Source organism: Trematomus bernacchii, unplaced genomic scaffold, assembly GCF_902827165.1.
Source record: "Trematomus bernacchii unplaced genomic scaffold, fTreBer1.1, whole genome shotgun sequence".
NCBI lineage: Eukaryota > Metazoa > Chordata > Actinopteri > Perciformes > Nototheniidae > Trematomus > Trematomus bernacchii.
The window spans coordinates 4,579,571-4,595,127 of record NW_022987720.1 but is presented as its reverse complement, the minus strand read 5'-3'; the positions used below and the strand labels follow the sequence as shown (position 1 = coordinate 4,595,127).

The window sequence follows — 15,557 nt, the reverse complement described above, 5'->3', positions numbered from 1 at the left end:
ACACTCAAGAGCTCAGCTGTCATATAATTAATTGGTGGCCAACGCCTGAGAGAGAGACCCGATATCTCTGTCCTTCTCAAAATACCAGAATTATAGATACATTCAATTATTAATTTAAGCAGCTATTTATGATGGGACAGCATTAACGGGATACAATCATGCTGTATAGCAGTTATGCAGCTAACCACATTTTTATAATAGTGCTGCTGAAGAGATGACAGTATCTGTACCACGAACATTTCCAAACTTGCTTGTAAAATACCATGCAAGAGGTAATCATATTACTAGTAATGGCAATAATTCAGTATCCAACTATCTTGCATAGCACTGCAGTTGCTCCACTGATGTAATGTATTATACCTGGCAGCATATATCCAGGTTTTTGCAGTCATTTTAGCTCTGATAAAACATTACCCGTCTTAATGCATGTCTTAATATGAATAAGAATTAGACATGTTCTAATGCAAGACGTGCAAGCATTGGAAGCAAATACTGAAAAGGCGACGGTTAACACGTTCGAGTTGAGAGAGAGAGAGAGACCGAGAGAGGGAGAGGGAGAGAGAGACAGAGGGATTCAAGTGATACAGCCGAGGACCACGCGCTACAGAAGACGGACGAAGGCATGTCTCCAGGATTCAGGTAAGTTTTGATGCAACAGACACAGAAAAAGCAGCTTAAACTATGTAAGATGTAAATAGAAGAATGGAAAAAGATAAACAGATTATACGTTCATCGAGGCATTTGGGAACATACTATTATCTTGAGCTTCTCCCTGCTTTATTATCATTCGTTTATTGTCATTATTATTGTAGTATTATCATCAATGAAGGCTACTTTAGATTGCACGGTAGAAACGAATAATGTAAGGTGCGTTTGAAAATAAAAACAACCTTGGCTGTCTTTTATTCATTCTCATGTAGAATTGAAATAGGTGGTGGCTATGAAAACATGTAGTTTCTTGGCTTTATTTATATATTTATTGTATTTATTTATAGACACTAGCTGAGTCAAATCGGGAGGGATGTCTGTGAGGATGACGAACCTGGGCAACAGTCCCAAAGACGTCCTTGTAATGTGTTTGGAAAGCACGCTGTCCACGGTGCTGAAATCTGTCTGCATGATTTTTCTCAATGGACAGCGAGCACAGCACCCTCAGCCTCTCCCGGTGCAAAGTGTAAATAATCGATTGTTTGAGACATTTTAAAGTACCTCGCTGCTCCTTACAGAGCTAACCACCTGCACGGTTGGGCATTTCCCAGTGGACTGCATTCCTGTTCAGCCAATAATGCTCGCTGATCAGGTGGGTGTGAGTTAAATCCCTTGCTCAAAGGCACCTCGATGTGAGCTGATGGGAGAGGCATGACGACTGTTGTCAGCTGTAGGAATGTAAATCAGGGCGTAGATGGAAAGGAGCATGCGTGCTTAGTCAACTCTTCCCACATACCAGTGTAGCACATCTGGCCTGGTTTTCTCCAAGCTTACATTACACAGCAGTTTGTCTTCTCTCTCTGCAGGTTCGCGTGGATATGCCCCGGGTGTCGTGCTCACAAATCATGGTCTCTTGGATAAACGTGGATGTATTGTCAGACAGCAGATAGTATGCCTGCACAGTTGGCACGGATCACGCGATGTGGCACAATATGGCACGCGTAAAGATGGGTCTCCTCGCTCTTCTGTTTCTCCCCACGTTTTTTCTTCCGCGCCTTCGTGGTCTCCCACAGCAGCATCTATGAGCGGGCGGCGGTCCCCCGTGCGGTTGTCCGCTCCGTGGCTCGTATGGATGGAGACGTGATCATCGGCGCGCTCTTTTCCGTCCACCACCAGCCGTCTGCGGAGAAAGTAGCTGAGCGGAAGTGCGGGGACGTCCGCGAGCAGTATGGCATCCAAAGGGTGGAGGCCATGTTCCACACGTTGGACCGGATCAACGCGGACCCACACCTCCTCCCAAACATCAGCCTGGGCTGCGAGATCCGCGACTCCTGCTGGCACTCCTCTGTGGCCCTGGAGCAGAGCATCGAGTTCATCCGTGACTCCCTCATCTCTATCCGGGATGACAAGGACGGGTCCAAATGGTGCATTGACGGCACCCCGTCCCACCAGCCTCCACCCACCAAGAAGCCCATCGCTGGAGTGATCGGACCCGGATCCAGCTCTGTGGCCATTCAGGTGCAGAACCTCCTGCAGCTCTTTAACATCCCGCAGATCGCATACTCTGCCACCAGCATCGATTTGAGCGACAAGACCCTGTTCAAGTACTTCCTGAGGGTCGTGCCCTCAGACACTCTGCAGGCCCGGGCCATGCTGGACATTGTCAAGCGATACAACTGGACCTATGTGTCTGCAGTGCACACTGAGGGTGAGACTCCTATCACTGACCTCTCTTACAGTCAAATCACTATATTGTTGTTGTTCTTGTAGAAATGTCACCTACCATCTCTTCAATGTGCTCAACTATTAGCATTTAGCGTTTTAGAGAGAAACCTACATTTGTTTTAATATTTCATGCTATCATTTGGAAAATATTCAGGATACTTATACATTCCCCCCCAACATACGTTTTACTTGAGAGATAATTACATGCACACTTTCTCCATGTCTCTGTCTCAGTCAGTCTTATCAGAGCAGGTAGTTGCAGCCACACAGACATGTGCCTCCCTGCGTATATCTTCATCATCTTCATCATTTTTATGTTGTCTGGAGATGAGGTTTGATGTGTGGACATTGCTTCAAGCATCTTCCCACGCATCTAATGCACCATCATGCAGCTTTGTTTGCATTTATTCTTTAACGTGTAAGTATAGTGTATGTTTAGTAAACAATGAATGGTCTCATCTTTTATCTTTCAATACAATCTTTCAAGGTATCCTCCAACTCTTACTCCTTGGATTTCTTTCACATGCTTTGGCATTGTGGAACCAAAGCTGGAGGTTTTTGACTGTTATTTGTACTTGCGGCAAGTTTTAAAATCAAAGAACATGATGGAACCTTTTGAGCATTAACAATTTAGGTGTCCCTTTAGAAATGTTAAATTAATTTGATGGTTAAGTCAGGAGGGTGAGGCAGGGATGAAAATGACAGGAATGTTTCAAATTTTACCCGATTTATGGAAATTAAAATAAATGTCTTATCTCAACACGAACCCCTGCGATAATAGCTTTTCATACTATGATGGGCTAGGTTCACAACTGGTTGGGTAGACAGAGTAATTACTGTGAAGTGAATTATGTCCATAGCTTTTTTCCCAGCCAGTAGTTTGCACCCAAAGCACAACTGCAGGCTATATTGCAGGATCCCCCCTGGGGAGCTCACTGGGGGTGAAGAACATCTTTGGAAAATCCCAATATAGTCATCTGATGGCAAGGGGCTTTTTAACACAAGTTGCTGTCAGATAGATGAAGAGAGGTCGCTGTAGTACCTGACCACATAACTAGGTGGCGTCAGCTGTCTGACCTTCAACATGCACCTGGTGTCTCTAGGCTTGCCCTCTGGAGCCAGCAACATGATTTACTCAAATGTAAGGGATAAAAGTAAAATAATTTCCAAAAATGTTGCAAAAGAACAAATGTGTAAGCTATAGTTGAAATTGTGTTTTTGTTTTTTTAATTGCACACACTGTAAATACAAATCCTTACACTTTAGCTTCAATTTCCTAAGAGAAAACAGAGGAGACTTCACATTCGAATTTGTTTGATGCAGACCTTACTCTGACCTTTGAAGAGTCATATGTAAACCCACTTGTTTGTTTAGCTCCATCTCTGAAATAGTGGTCACGACTGGCTTAAGCTCATGAGTTTTCTCCTTCCACCACTGTAGACAAGTTACAAATGCAGCGCGTTCCCTTAGCAACAGCTAGGGCTGTGAAATTGTATAAATTGCCTTTCCTGATTATCATCAGTCTGGTGGGAATACAAAAAGCAGGTTTTTGGTAATCATTGTCAAATGGGCTGTATGCACACACACCTACCTGTCTCACAGCCTAGATGGAAAAAGTAAAATAATTGGATACCATTATTCCCATTTACCAGTCACAAAATGAAATGAGGCAAAATATCCTCAAAGTACTATTGGAAAACCAACACAGGCGCCCGTTGTGGGCCATAGTAAATGCATTACTGTGACGCCTATTTCATCTATCGTTTGTACTGCTCCATAAAGAGCCATGCCACAAACAGATGGAGTATTCAGTCTACATCACCCATATTAAGGGACACGGCATGGATGCCCCAAGGAACCTGTACTCTCAATAAGGCAATTGCATTTCAAATGTTTTCAGAATTCTGTGGATAGAGGTACTTATTTACTTTTTGACAACACACACACCCACACACACCCACACACACACACACACACACACACACACACACACACACACACACACACACACACACACACACCACACACACACACACACACACACACACACACACACACACACACACACACACACACACACAGAGAGAGAGAGGAGAGGAGAGAGACACATGTTCAAGCATGCACAAGTGATTGGATTGTCTGTTTAATCCAGCTCTCATGCTAAAGAGCTGTGGGCTTTATCAACAATCCAGACCGTGACACAGTAGCACTGCAGTCCGCATGGAAATAGAAGATTTGTACTAAAACAGCTTTGCAGGGCTCTTGATTGTGATGCTGTGCAGTTAAAACAAGGATAGCCATCTTCACCCCTTTTGGCTTTGATTGCAATCAGGAGCCAGGAAACTCTCCGACACTCATTACGAGAGGATCTGAATTGAACGCATTAAAACAACTGCTGGGGGGGGAGAGGGGTGGTTGTTTTAATGTCACTGTTGGACATTAATTGTCCAACAGTGAAGTAATTAGAAAGTTGAAAGCATTTAGTTATGAAGGCATGTTATGGTTGGCACTAAAACATTTTTTTCATGGCAACTTTGTAGTGCCATAACCAGTGTATTCACACCATATTCACAATGTGGATACAATGAAAATGCATTTTACAAGGAAGATCAAGATAAGGACAGAATGGTTTCCGTCTGAATTCGCCCTGTTTAGTAACGATCCATTTTCTTCCTCACCAATAGGAAACTATGGGGAGAGTGGCATGGAGGCCTTCAAGGAGCTGGCCTCTCTGGAAGGCTTGTGCATTGCCCACTCGGACAAGATCTACAGTAACGCGGGGGAGAAGCACTTTGATCGCCTTTTGAGGAAACTACGGGAACGTCTGCCCAAAGCTCGTGTGGTGGTGTGCTTCTGTGAGGGCATGACTGTCCGAGGTCTCCTGATGGCCATGAGGAGGCTGGGGGTGTCCGGGGAGTTCCTCCTCCTCGGCAGGTATGGATGTGTTGTTTTCTATCGTACCTTTTGATTCACAGTTGACAGCATCTCTGTGGATGGCAAGAAATCGGTTAACAGGCTGGAAGGCTGCGATATGCTGTGTTGTCTTCCTGATGTGCATGTCACCAAGGCAACAGAGAAGTATTAGATCACATTCCTATAGCACTGAATAGAAATGTTCTCCAGCGATGAATAATTGGTATTTCTGTCACAGACACAAAACTAGAGAGGGAAACAATGCGTCTCGTCTATTCTCTACATGTTGGGCGGTCTCTCTTTTGCTTTTTAAAGGCAATGCGAGGACATCAAGAATCAACCGAATTGTCAAACTCTTTTTTTGATGATGAAACCTCCTCTTTGGATATTCTCCAATATTTTTCTTTCCATTTTACCTCGTTCTTGATTTTCTTTTTGACAGTGTTGAGTGACAGTGGCTGTAGCTGCAATCTGAGTCATTGCAAAAGGGCAAACAGAGCCTTCTCACACACTTATACAGCGGCACATTACACCATTAAATAGTACTCGAGGGCCATTCACACTTGTTAGTAAAATTCAACAACTTTGATGCTCCTTTCAGTTCATTCATGCGATACCTCTCCCCCATCATTTCAGAGAGGGGCGAGGTTTTTTGGCGTTGGTCTGTTGTAGGGCACTTGTCAGCTGCTTGTCACAAGAGGAGTACATTAATAAGACAGCTAAGGATGACTGAGACTTGTAGCCGAGCTAAGCAGTATTTGTTGGAGATTAGATAAGCACTGCATGAGTGCAGCTCAGGATTCCAGCCATCATCTTCAAACAGGAGAAATATCCGAGACAATATACTGAATAGTAGCTTCTGTCATTACTGTATGTTCCCTCAGATTTTGGCGCATAGTAGTCGATTGTTTTGTACCTCTACATTTCTTCATAAAAGCAAAAGGTAATTTAGTCATGAAGACTCATGGCCAATTTTGTTTGGGTGGGGCCCTTTTTGAAATGTACAATTTTCAGAATATATTGACCATGCCTAATCTTAAAATATTTTAAGATTTTAAGATTACAATATTAAGATGTATTTACCATTGATGTTTAAATAAGATTGAACTGTACATACTCACTGTAGCACTAAATGTGTAATAATTTGCAGCAAAAAACTGTTCCCCAACAAATGGCCTGTTTTTCACTCATTTCACCCGATTTTTACTATCTTTTTCTTACTAGGCTTCAGGCTGAGAGCCACAGGCAGTATAAAGATGTCACATTGAGATATGGTTTAACACTGTATTGGTTTGGGTCTTTTCATGGGATCTGTTGACAGTAGGAAAAATGCAGACAACCTCAAAATTGCCTGGTTGAATAGCTACAGCATCTAATAGATGTCAATTAGTACACCTTGTTGCATTTACTTGTATGAACTTACACACATAGGATTATCCAGTCGAAGGAACACTCCTCTATTGGCAGGCGCTGAAGGATTTGTTTCTTTTCATTGCCATTATCCTTGAGGAAGCCTTTCCTGTTTCCTGTAATAAATCCCAGTGGTAGAAACAAAGAGAAGAAAAGTGTGTCTCTTACCAGCCTCTGTTTATGTTGTATGTGTTATATTCAATGCATATTTAAGATCTTGGCAGGGGAAACCACTCTTTCTTTGCAGTTGGAGAACATGCCTTTTAAATTATCCATTATAATGACACTCTAGGGTTACATTCCTTTCCATATCTCTCCTTTAGCTTGTTTCCTCCATAGGAGACGGTAAAGTGGGTCTTTTTTTAGCTTTTGTGGAAGTCTCCATGGGCGTAAGAAATGCTTCTGGGTCAGGGAGAGAGGAACGAAAGATGAGAGGTAAAAGAAAGAGAGGGAAAGAGAGAAGGAGATAGACAGAGTGTGTAAAAATGACAGAGAGGAAGTCTGGGCCAACACAGATGCTAAGCCATGTGTGTGTTTCCCGGCATGTAGTGATCAACTGAATGAAGCTGTCAGATGCATATTATCTCATCAAAGGGGTTTTCTCTTCTTAATTCATGCTTTCACCTCAAAATAAGCCTCTTTGATGAAGTGTGTGTGTGTGTGTGTGTGTGTGTGTGTGTGTGTGTGTGTGTGTGTGTGTGTGTGTGTGTGTGTGTGTGTACACAGAGAGTTACAGAGAGTTGTAGGGATGTAAGATTCACAAAGACAAACAGAGAGTGAATGAAACAACACAGGCCACTCTGTTGTTCTTTCATTGAACATCTTCTTCTTTTCATGCTCTCTTTTATTACTGAAAATGTATTTTAAATAATCTAATATGCATCAAGGCACCAATTGACCATGTGTTTGTTTAAGGGGTCACTTATAGTGATGAACCAGTAGCCAACACATGGCTATAATCCTGCCAGAGGAAGCATAATGAGACAGGCCCCATCATAGGTCCAAGTATCTCCTTAATCAGACTGGCACTGTTGGAGTCCTGCCTTTTAAAGCTTTGTTTTCTATGTATATATTCTATTACAGCATCCCCATCAGGCTAATCAGATTAATGATTAAAATGTCAAATCATCCAAACAAAAGGCATCACCCCTCATCACAGTTAACATACAGAGTTAACAATACAACATTGAGGATATTGTTGTTTTTATCATTGCACTGCCTCAGGGTGGTCAGTATAATTTGTAAGCCAGCAGGTTTCATCAACATCAGTGAGACGGTGAGACAGTTATTGGTTTATACGTCTCCTTGACCTTTTACATCTCACCATTTTATAGCACTCTGCACAAACAAACTAAACCGCTTAAGAAATGGCATACAAGACATAACAAATATTTGGGAAAATCCAAGAGCAGGCAATGTTGTGGATGTCATATGTGGAGATGATCATAAAACTCCACAGAGGCACAATACAGTCTACGTAAACTGCAAATAGACATGCAGGGTTCTGGACGTGAGGGCTTTTGTTTCAGCTGCTCGGCTAACCTGCTCTTCAGACGAGGGCCAGGTGTGGCAGTGTGCTCGACCCACTTTATCCCCGACCTGCAGACTCTACTCTGCATCACTTCAACACTTTACATCCACTCTGCTCGGCTATTGTCAGTCAACAGGGCTCTTGTCTTTCTCTCTCTGTGATGTCCATCATGATTCAGCTGCCTCCAATAATCTACAACATGTACACACGGTATACGCGCACAAGAGACAACATTTATCCCCGGCATACACTCTGGCACACAAATAGAGAGACCCGACATAGATGATACACTTCATTCCAATCAAGAAGACATGATGTCCGTAGTTTTGTTTTGTTAAAGGACATTACATTAAGTAGATTGTACTAGATGAGTCACATATCCTGTTTAGGCATAATAAAGCGAGAAGCACAGAAAATCCATTTATAAAGCCTCATTAAAACTGAATCGTTTTTGCACTTGCACTGGAAGTGATTAGGAGAGTCTATCAGTTCTACAATAGGTTGGATGATGATAGATAGGAGTAGATTTGAGATTATTAGCCACCATGAGAGAAGTAGAACATGTATGTAATGAAAGACAAAGGCAAACACAGAGGAGATGAGAAGGATAAGCATGGCTGGCTGTAGATTGTGTTATGTTATCATCCCTGATCTTGGACCCTTGTCTTTCAGGGGAAAAAGGTACAGTAGACGTAGTGTGACACCTCAAAGGAGCAGTCTGGTATGAAAAGATAGTTCAGCAAAGCATGTTACTTTGACACACGCTTTGTTGACATTTCCTTTAAAGCTGCACCACTCAATAGTTGAGATAAATATTACTAAACGTAATGTGAAAGGTGCCACTTGTAGTCACAAACTCATTTAAAGCCACATTGTGACGTATTGTCTTGTGTACTTTGGAGGACTTGTTGCATAAAACACATTTCATAAAAGCCTCATACCCAGGCTAATGGAGATGTCATCTGATAAAGGAGCCTGTGGGAGTTGATGTTTTTTCATAAAGCGTTTTTTTTTTATTGTATAAAGTGTTGCTCTACCTTTTTAAACTATCAAAGACATAATTCAGCAAATGGCAGAGGCATGACAAACAGACCTTGCCGAAATGAGTGAGCACAACATGACTCCAAATCATTTTCTCAAAGCCTCTCTGAAGTTGGTTCAGCTTTAAGCGAACACGTTTAGGACAGAAATAATTCTCACTGTAGGGAGGAATCATTTGAATGTCCTCAAAGAGCAAGCAGCAGCTACAGGTGAATATAATACATAATATGAACAGAATATAGGAAACTGAAATAAAGTCTCTATTCCAGGTTATCCTTAAAACAGCGTTATCGTCTTGAGAGTACAGCCACAAGACTTGTAGAGTGGCGTTTATTCCCATCAAGCTTAATGGGGCGTATTCATACTGTAAAGCTTCCTGGTACATAGAGTACTCCAAGTGACACAATTCTGACATTTTCTAAGAGTGTACACTCACAGTCAAGACTAAATTCCATATAATCATTTTTCACAAAGCACCTTAGCCATTAGAGAGCTCCTGAGGTGAACCACTATTATGAGTAGGGAGGAGGACTTTTAAGAGGCTTAAGAGCTTCTTAGGCAGAGGAGAAAAAATATATATCCTCCCATGCCTGCATCTTGGCTTGAGCTGTAACATTTGCATCTTAAAAAGGTTTTACGCTGTTCTCAGAGCTAACATTTGCTGATTCTGTTTGCTTCCATTGCAGTTTATCTGTTCGCTGTCTTACTGCAGATTAACACGCCAACCAAAGCTGCATTTTTTCTAGACTGGACAGAAATTGACGAAACCTGATTGATTCTTCCCCAATTAATATCAAACAGATTAAGTACTAACATGGTCAGCATGGTAAATAACCGGAGAGGAGAGAACAGAGTGTGCTACATAGAGTGCACATGATACTGTAAAATGGCCACAGACTCCTTGCCTGTTAATCAACCACAGAGAACAATGCATTGCTCCCAGGAGGGTGCTGCCTTATTATTACAGATCCACCAGCAGCATGTTCCTGTTAGGTAGCTGTGAACAGTGCCCGCAGCCAAAAAAAAGGCTGTTTTTTCCATTTATACATTTTTGTTTGTCGAGATCATTCATCTCGTCACCACAATCTTTGTTTTACTATAAGAATAAAAAATCCAGGCCCAAAAAAAGTACCCCTTTTTTGTTCTTTTGGAACCTCCTTAGAAAATAAATGTATTTGCAACTAATTGTAAAACCAATTACATAACACAAAGACACTTGATAGGAGTCAAATGTACCTTGCATCACACATCAGATAGACATTTGGCACAGTAATCACAATTGGACGTCGAGAGTGTACTCAATAAGACTAAGAAAAAGCTCTCTGCCTGCCAACAATTGAATGCGTACTCTGTCTGTTTTCGTAATGCTTTGTTGACATTTGCAGTGTCAAATACAGCTGATTCAGCTGCAGGTAAAACATTTATTTACTTTTTTTTTATTTGTAAATTACGGCTCTAGCCTTTTGAAGATAGATGAAACACTCAAAACGCGCTGATTTCTTCCAAAAAGGCAGCAAAAGACGTTTTTGTTGCAGTCAAACACTCAAATAAGTGAAGTTGAAACACAGGCTTAATACATTTAATAAATAGACTCCTAAAAAAAGAATGGTTCATAAATTAGATTTTCTAATTTAAGAAGTGAATGTGATAAAGTATGTCTCTGAACTGACAGAAACGCACTGTATCTCTGAGAAATATCTAACATGGTGTGTCTTTCATTAAACTCCCCTGCAGTTAAACTGAGCATTACAGTAAATCTCAGAATCCTAACTGAATCTCCACCTACTCAGTAATATGAACACATTTCCATTTAATGTTTTTTTTTGTATCAGCTTTGAGAGATAGAAACACATCTACAATGTATTTTGTTATCACTCCTTCTCTTCCTGTTCCCCAGCACCCAGCCTAGTTTCTGAGAGGCAGCATTTGAACCCACCTACCCATTTGCCCGGCTGCTCGCTCTCTTGCAATTAGCGGCATTCATTTTCTCTCTCCTTCTAATGCTACTTGAATGGTGTTATTACTAAACATCATTTGCATAAGCTGCTTTTCCACATGTAACGCTCATTTCTGCCCCTGTTTTACACACACAGTTTTGGTCCGGGTCCCATTTTGAATGCTTGCCGCTTGTTTTTCTTTTATATTCCTGACAAAATGGACACTGAGACAGGAATGTGGATGTTCTGCCTCTGTAATGGCTTTGCACAAGTCATTAGCAGGGCATGACTGTGTCTTTTGAGACTGTGCTGAGGTGCAAAGAAAGCTGTGACCCGATATATTGTGTGTCACATGCATTTTGGCTGTCCTATTCGGTTTTCTATAACAAGGAGACCCAGGTTTTGCTCTGAGCTTTAATAAATGGAACGTTTAGGGCGCCAGAGAGAGAGAAAGGGGAGTTGTGGCGCAACACAGTTAGCTTTCTTTTTCCTGTCATCTCTAAGGCTTTCATCTCCTACCCATCTCAGGAAGGAGAGCGCGGAGGATGTGGAATCCTGCCTATTGACTTCGAGTAATTTGGCAAATAGCGGGGCGTGAGCAGAAAGAGATTCTGTCTTATCTCTGGCAACAGCACTGGCCAAAAGCGCCAAATAAATCTGTATCTTTTTCATCAAGAATGAAAGATGTACAAGGGGTTAAAACCGATGTTTTGTTTCTTGTAATTTATCTTTTAGAAATGATTTGCTATCTGACCTGCAAAGATATACTCAGGTTTATGAAAACTGCTTCAAGGACTTATTTGAATGCAGAAAATGATTTCCATTTAGTAACTTGATGGATATTTAAAGTTTAAAGGGGACCTATCATGCAAAATGCACTTTTGTACGTCTTTTATACATGAATATGTGTCCCCGGTGTTCCAGGGAACTCACCAAGTGTCAGAAAACACAACCCTCTCTATTTTCCTCCATACCCAAATCTCTAAAAAAGGGGCTGCAACGGATCTGATAAAAACTGATCCAGATTTGAACACTGTCCTGACGTCAGGACGGTGGCGCTACGGCTATTGGGCCAACTCTCCACCTATCAGGGGAATGTGGGGTTGGGCCACGGCCGGCCATTGCCGCTCGAAAGCGCTGGAGACGCTGTAGTACATATGCCAGGCCTGTAAGTGGCGCTGTAGTCTGCCACAAAAGCAGTGAAGAAGACTTCCCGTGCATGGTTACCATGGTTACCCTTCTGTTTATTCCCCGCTGTGGCTTTTTTTCTCCCTCCCCAAAGCGTTTGCTCCTCCTGCTGCTTTAATTCAATGCAATCCCTCCCCGTCGAGGCAAGCACTGTAATTCTCTCCGGTTAGTCCACCAGCAGATGACAAACACCCACCTCTCCGCCTCTTCCAAGGAACGAGGGGACCGTGCGGCAGAGTTTCAGTTAGGTTTTCTTTCGCCAGTCAAGATGTCCGTTAAAGTTTAAATCTTCCGGACAAAATTAGAAAAGTGCCGGTCAAAGGTCTTCTTTGTTATTTATTGAGCTTTTAAAACAAATGAATAACGACTCTATATAATAATATAATAAAACACGGAGGACGGAGATCTATTTTTCTCCCCCTCTTCTGACTTGATCAGAGCGGCTCCCCTCTCCTGCAGGGGGGCGTGGTCAGCTGCAGCTCACAGAATCAGCCCCGTAGACAGCAAACAGCAAATAGAGCGAAATGAGGCATGGCTAAAATGCATGATCTGTTTGGTATTTTGAAAACAGAAACGTATAAATATACCTTATATAGGTATGGCCCTACAATATATCATTTAAATATAGCATGATAGGTGTCCTTTAAGTTTAATTAATTTAAAATTCAAGACAGATTTAAAAATAGACGGATGATGGCATTCGTGCTTTAGATACTGCATGACTGTTTGGAGCCTGGAAGCACAGGCAGGTTTTTCTAATCATCTCCAGTTTTCCTCTTCCCCTTTCCAGGATTATCTTGAGATGTGCGTGGCATGATCCCCGACAATGTGCTCCACTCTCTTGCTAGGCTCACTCCCCAGAAACATATTCCTTGCGTTAGGCTTTCAGTGAGAACACAATAGTGACTGAATCATTACTTATGAATGTAAGGACTCGGAGAGAAAGTGATGCTGGGGTGAGCTGCGACTGAAACAAAAAAGCAGAAGAGAAATGTTGAGCGCCAAGCCTCCATCTTAACGTAATTCTCTCTGTGTGACATTATTCTGTCCTTTCGCACTAAAGCAATCTTTATGCAAGTTTAGTGAGAGTTTAGTGGGGCAGGAATCATGTGCAATATCATTTTTATTACCAGGGCAAGATTTACTGTACCACCAGAATAAAAGGCTTCGTGTGCTGCTTGCTCTACAGTCACCATGGAGATATTGTTTGGGCTCATGATGGAGTCAGTGTGATCGTCTCACTGCAGATCTGTCATTCAGTCTGTCAGCATGGCTACAAACACAATGGTCCCTACTTGGGAAATATGGCTGACATCTGAAAAAATACTCCCGGAAACAACAGCAACAAAGATGGTAATTATGAGAAAAGGACACATTGTCTACACTCATGCAAAAGGGGCAGGGCTGCTTGCGTTACTCGTACACACATGTGAAAGTATATTCTAGTGGAAACATGATTGCATCTGTTTGGGTTTCACTAAGCAAGGAAACACAATGAGCAGCATCTGAATATTTATAACACGCCTCTGATGTTAATTGAAAGCAGCCACACATTGTCAAGGACATCTCTTTCCTTCCAATTGATGCCTAGTGTTCCCTAGTGCGAGGAGATGGGTGAACGACATTGGAGTGATCAGAAATAGCACACTGGCTTTGCATCTGGACATAGCTGTCACATCCTGATTTGCAGAAGCTGAAATGCTTTCTTCTTTGGACAGCTAATATTGGGCCTTGTGAATATGACATGCATACATAAAGAGAATAGTGAATAAAGCAGCAACACATTTAAACCATACAGCAACTGATTATTGCAGAAGAAGTTTTTTTAATATTATTGCTTATTTCAGTTTTGCTATTATAAATCTTAACAACCTAAGGTTTGAGGCAGATTTAGTAATTTAGTAATAGTATGCACATAAACCCCCAGGTGGGTTCAGCATACAAAGGAAATGGCACATCGCAACCTGAATTTTGCAAGCTCACAAATAATTGAATGACGCATATATTAGACCTTTAAGGTCCAAGTCAAGCAAATGTAACCTGGCATGTCATCCCTGACTTAATCTCATGTGCAACTTCAACATTCACACATTTGCATTTATTTAAAAAAAGATTATTGCGAAGATGTACAAATTAAATGACATAAAGTATGTTATCTACAGTCTCTTGTTTAGGCTAGTTGTCAATTTGAAACAACATGCTATATTTTTTATAATATAGTTACATCTCGCAGTTGTAGATGGAGCTGCCATTTTGTGGTCCACGTTGTTCGCATGTGTGTACACTTGACACAATGCAGGACAAAATGTGACATTGTTACATGTTTTACATCCTTTTTCCCTCTTCTGAGGGAGATTCAAAACATGGATCACGAAGTAGTTATATTATTTGCAATAAAGAGCAACCAAAATGCCAAAAAGGACTATGGCTAGATGTAGAAGAACGTAGGAGTCTTTGAGCAGCAGTGTTCCAACTAACCTTATGTAATGGTTTGGAAATAAATGTACCAACTAATAATAAGATCTTGAAATCTAACAGTCCCTGCTACGGCTGGAATTGGATGCAGAGCTTGTGGAGGGTTTTATTGGTGAATTAATGTCCCCTGGTAGTGAGAAGCAAAAAGGATTTTCTCCCAGCAGTGTTCCCTGTCAATACAGAGGAGACTGATCCCCCAACTCAAACTGGGGCATGATGAATTAGTCAAAAGCAACTTGGATGGGCTTTTAAAGGCTCCCCGGCTCACCCAGGGTCCTCTGTGTCACCTCAAGAGAGCCCTGCTGCTGCCGCCATCTAGCTCACCAGCCACCAGCACTCCTACTTTAACTCCACAGAGTCTCAGAAATAGAGAAATGTAGGAGAATGGGAGAGTAGGGAGGAAGGGATAAAGGCAGAGAGAGTTTTTGGAGCTGGAGCTTTAGAGTTGAGCTGAGGAGAGAAACCCCTTTATGAATATTCCTTCCTTTGCCAGAGCGGTTTCGAATTAATTAAGAATGCTGTGGGATCATCATAGAGATAAATGTAGAACACAAAACAAAAAATACCCCTAAGAGCTCCTGTTTGTTTGAAATTAAAGAGAGCAGTGGTGGAAAACAGCTAAAACATTTAGTTAAGTACTTTTTTTTGTTAAGTTTAATTTACTTGAGTATTTAATGGTATTCTCTTTT

The 15,557-nt window shown here is 41.7% G+C and overlaps 1 pseudogene; it reads left to right on the top strand.

Annotated features, from left to right (window-relative positions):
* Positions 1–514: 514 nt before the first annotated feature.
* LOC117492374 overlaps positions 515–15,557 on the top strand; it is a 30,533-nt pseudogene continuing 15,490 nt past the window's right edge.